The sequence below is a fragment of the Oncorhynchus gorbuscha genome, unplaced genomic scaffold (genome assembly GCF_021184085.1).
Source record: "Oncorhynchus gorbuscha isolate QuinsamMale2020 ecotype Even-year unplaced genomic scaffold, OgorEven_v1.0 Un_scaffold_3073, whole genome shotgun sequence".
Lineage (NCBI taxonomy): Eukaryota > Metazoa > Chordata > Actinopteri > Salmoniformes > Salmonidae > Oncorhynchus > Oncorhynchus gorbuscha.
The window spans coordinates 1-5,000 of record NW_025745167.1 but is presented as its reverse complement, the minus strand read 5'-3'; positions in this window follow the sequence as shown (position 1 = coordinate 5,000).

Below are 5,000 nucleotides of genomic sequence, written 5' to 3'. Positions count from 1 at the left end.
TAGAACACACACACTGCAGAGAGAGGGAGTGGAGGTACAGATACTGTACATATAGAACACACACACTGCAGAGAGAGGGAGTGGAGGTACAGATACTGTACATATAGAACACACACACTGCAGAGAGAGGGTGGAGTGGAGGTACAGATACTGTACATATAGAACACACACACTGCAGAGAGAGGGAGTGGAGGTACAGATACTGTACATATAGAACACACACACTGCAGAGAGAGGGAGTGGAGATACAGATACTGTACATATAGAACACACACACTGCAGAGAGAGGGAGTGGAGGTACAGATACTGTACATATAGAACACACACTCTGCAGAGAGAGGGAGTGGAGGTACAGATACTGTACATATAGAACACACACACACTGCAGAGAGAGGGAGTGGAGGTACAGATACTGTACATATAGAACACACACACTGCAGAGAGAGGGAGTGGAGGTACAGATACTGTACATATAGAACACACACTCTGCAGAGAGAGGGAGTGGAGGTACAGATACTGTACATATAGAACACACACACACTGCAGAGAGAGGGAGTGGAGGTACAGATACTGTACATATAGAACACAGCCTAGTCATGTATGATTCTGGTTGAGCAGCCTAGTCCCTCGCTCACTGGTTGAGCAGCCTAGTCATGTATGATTCTGGTTGAGCAGCCTAGTCCCTCGCTCACTGGTTGAGCAGCCTAGTCATGTATGATTCTGGTTGAGCAGCCTAGTCATGTATGATTCTGGTTGATCAGCCTAGTCATGTATGATTCTGGTTGAGCAGCCTAGTCATGTGGTTCTGTAGCTCAGTTGATAGAGCATGGCGCTTGTAATGCCAGGGTAGTGGGTTCGATTCCCGGGACCACCCATACCTACAATGTATGCACACATGACTGTAAGTCGCTTTGGATAAAAGCGTCTGCTAAATGGCATATTATTTATTATTATTTATTATTATGTATGATTCTGGTTGAGCAGCCTAGTCATGTATGAGTCTGGTTGAGCAGCCTAGTCATGTATGAGTCTGGTTGAACAGCCTAGTCATGTATGATTCTGGTTGAGCAGCCTAGTCATGTATGATTCTGGTTGAGCAGCCTAGTCATGTATGATTCTGGTTGATCAGCCTAGTCATGTATGATTCTGGTTGAGCAGCCTAGTCATGTATGATTCTGGTTGATCAGCCTAGTCATGTATGATTCTGGTTGAGCAGCCTAGTCATGTATGATTCTGGTTGAGCAGCCTAGTCATGTATGATTCTGGTTGAGCAGCCTAGTCATGTATGATTCTGGTTGATCAGCCTAGTCATGTATGAGTCTGGTTGAGCAGCCTAGTCCCTCGCTCACTGGTTGAGCAGCCTAGTCATGTATGATTCTGGTTGAGCAGCCTAGTCATGTATGATTCTGGTTGAGCAGCCTAGTCATGTATGATTCTGGTTGAGCAGCCTAGTCATGTATGATTCTGGTTGAGCAGCCTAGTCATGTATGATTCTGGTTGAGCAGCCTAGTCATGTATGATTCTGGTTGAGCAGCCTAGTCCCTCGCTCACTGGTTGAGCAGCCTAGTCATGTATGATTCTGGTTGAGCAGCCTAGTCATGTATGATTCTGGTTGAGCAGCCTAGTCCCTCGCTCACTGGTTGAGCAGCCTAGTCATGTATGATTCTGGTTGAGCAGCCTAGTCATGTATGATTCTGGTTGATCAGCCTAGTCATGTATGAGTCTGGTTGAGCAGCCTAGTCATGTATGAGTCTGGTTGAGCAGCCTAGTCATGTATGAGTCTGGTTGAGCAGCCTAGTCATGTATGAGTCTGGTTGAGCAGCCTAGTCATGTATGAGTCTGGTTGAGCAGCCTAGTCATGTATGAGTCTGGTTGAGCAGCCTAGTCATGTATGAGTCTGGTTGAGCAGCCTAGTCATGTATGAGTCTGGTTGAGCAGCCTAGTCATGTATGATTCCGGTTGAGCAGCCTAGTCCCTCGCTCACTGGTTGAACAGCCTAGTCATGTATGATTCTGGTTGAGCAGCCTAGTCATGTATGATTCTGGTTGATCAGCCTAGTCATGTATGATTCTGGTTGAGCAGCCTAGTCATGTATGATTCTGGTTGAGCAGCCTAGTCCCTCGCTCACTGGTTGAGCAGCCTAGTCATGTATGATTCTGGTTGAGCAGCCTAGTCATGTATGATTCTGGTTGAGCAGCCTAGTCCCTCGCTCACTGGTTGAGCAGCCTAGTCATGTATGAGTCTGGTTGAGCAGCCTAGTCATGTATTAGTCTGGTTGAGCAGCCTAGTCCCTCGCTCACTGGTTGAGCAGCCTAGTCATGTATGATTCTGGTTGAGCAGCCTAGTCATGTATGATTCTGGTTGAGCAGCCTAGTCATGTATGATTCTGGTTGAGCAGCCTAGTCATGTATGATTCTGGTTGAGCAGCCTAGTCCCTCGCTCACTGGTTGAACAGCCTAGTCATGTATGATTCTGGTTGAGCAGCCTAGTCATGTATGATTCTGGTTGAGCAGCCTAGTCCCTCGCTCACTGGTTGAACAGCCTAGTCATGTATGATTCTGGTTGAGCAGCCTAGTCCCTCGCTCACTGGTTGAGCAGCCTAGTCATGTATGATTCTGGTTGAGCAGCCTAGTCCCTCGCTCACTGGTTGAACAGCCTAGTCATGTATGATTCTGGTTGAGCAGCCTAGTCCCTCGCTCACTGGTTGAGCAGCCTAGTCATGTATGATTCTGGTTGAGCAGCCTAGTCATGTATGATTCTGGTTGAGCAGCCTAGTCCCTCGCTCACTGGTTGAGCAGCCTAGTCATGTATGATTCTGGTTGAGCAGCCTAGTCATGTATGAGTCTGGTTGAGCAGCCTAGTCATGTATGATTCTGGTTGAGCAGCCTAGTCATGTATGATTCTGGTTGAGCAGCCTAGTCATGTATGATTCTGGTTGAGCAGCCTAGTCCCTCGCTCACTGGTTGAACAGCCTAGTCATGTATGATTCTGGTTGAGCAGCCTAGTCCCTCGCTCACTGGTTGAGCAGCCTAGTCCCTCGCTCACTGGTTGAGCAGCCTAGTCATGTATGATTCTGGTTGAGCAGCCTAGTCATGTATGATTCTGGTTGAGCAGCCTAGTCATGTATGATTCTGGTTGAGCAGCCTAGTCATGTATGATTCTGGTTGAGCAGCCTAGTCATGTATGAGTCTGGTTGAGCAGCCTAGTCCCTCGCTCACTGGTTGAGCAGCCTAGTCATGTATGAGTCTGGTTGAGCAGCCTAGTCATGTATGAGTCTGGTTGAGCAGCCTAGTCATGTATGATTCTGGTTGAGCAGCCTAGTCATGTATGATTCTGGTTGAGCAGCCTAGTCATGTATCAGTCTGGTTGAGCAGCCTAGTCATGTATGAGTCTGGTTGAGCAGCCTAGTCATGTATGTAGTCTGGTTGAGCAGCCTAGTCCTCGCTCACTGGTTCTGGTTGAGCAGCCTAGTCATGTATGATTCTGGTTGAGCAGCTAGTCTAGTCATGTATGAGTCTGGTTGAGCAGCCTAGTCATGTATGAGTCTGGTTGAGCAGCCTAGTCATGTATGAGTCTGGTTGAGCAGCCTAGAGCAGCCTAGTCATGTATGAGTCTGGTTGAGCAGCCTAGTCATGTATGAGTCTGGTTGAGCAGCCTAGTCATGTATGAGTCTGGTTGAGCAGCCTAGTCATGTCATGTGAGCAGCCTAGTCTGATGAGCAGCCTAGTCATGTATGAGTCTGGTTGAGCAGCCTAGTCATGTATGAGTCTGGTTGAGCAGCCTAGTCATGTATGAGTCTGGTTGAGCAGCCTAGTCATGTATGAGTCTGGTTGAGCAGCCTAGTCATGTATGAGTCTGGTTGAGCAGCCTAGTCATGTATGAGTCTGGTTGAGCAGCCTAGTCATGTATGAGTCTGGTTGAGCAGCCTAGTCATGTTGAGCAGCCTGAGTGAGTCTGGTTGAGCAGCCTAGTCATGTATGAGTCTGGTTGAGCAGCCTAGTCATGTATGAGTCTGGTTGAGCAGCCTAGTCATGTATGAGTCTGGTTGAGCAGCCTAGTCATGTATGAGTCTGGTTGAGAGTCTGGTTGAGCAGCCTAGTCATGTATGATTCTGGTTGAGCAGCCTAGTCATGTATGAGTCTGGTTGAGCAGCCTAGTCAGCCTAGTCATGTATGATTCTGGTTGAGCAGCTCACTGGTTGTATGAGTCTGGTTGAGCAGCCTAGTCATGTATGATTCTGGTTGAGCAGCCTAGTCCTCGCTCACTGGTTGAGCAGCCTAGTCATGAGCAGTATGAGTCTGGTTGAGCAGCCTAGTCATGTATGAGTCTGGTTGAGCAGCCTAGTCATGTATGAGTCTGGTTGAGACTGGTTGAGCAGCCTAGTCATGTATGATTCTGGTTGAGCAGCCTAGTCATGTATGAGTTGGTCAGTCCCTCGCTCACTGGTTGAGCAGCCTAGTCATGTATGAGTCTGGTTGAGCAGCCTAGTCTAGTCTGGTTGAGCAGCCTAGTCATGATGATTCTGGTTGAGCAGCCTAGTCATGTATGAGTCTGGTTGAGCAGCCTAGTCCCTCGCTCACTGGTTGAGCAGCCTAGTCATGTATGAGTCTGGTTGAGCAGCCTAGTCATGTATTAGTCTGGTTGAGCAGCCTAGTCATGTATGATTCTGGTTGAGCAGCCTAGTCATGTATGAGTCTGGTTGAGCAGCCTAGTCATGTATGAGTCTGGTTGAGCAGCCTAGTCATGTATGAGTCTGGTTGAGCAGCCTCAGCCTCAGTCTGGTTGAGCAGCCTAGTCATGTATGAGTCTGGTTGAGCAGCCTAGTCATGTATGATTCTGGTTGAGCAGCCTAGTCATGTATGATTCTGGTTGAGCAGCCTAGTCATGTATGAGTCTGGTTGAGCAGCCTAGTCATGTATGAGTCTGGTTGAGCAGCCTAGTCATGTATGAGTCTGGTTGAGCAGCCTAGTCATGTATGAGTCTGGTTGAGCAGCCTAGTC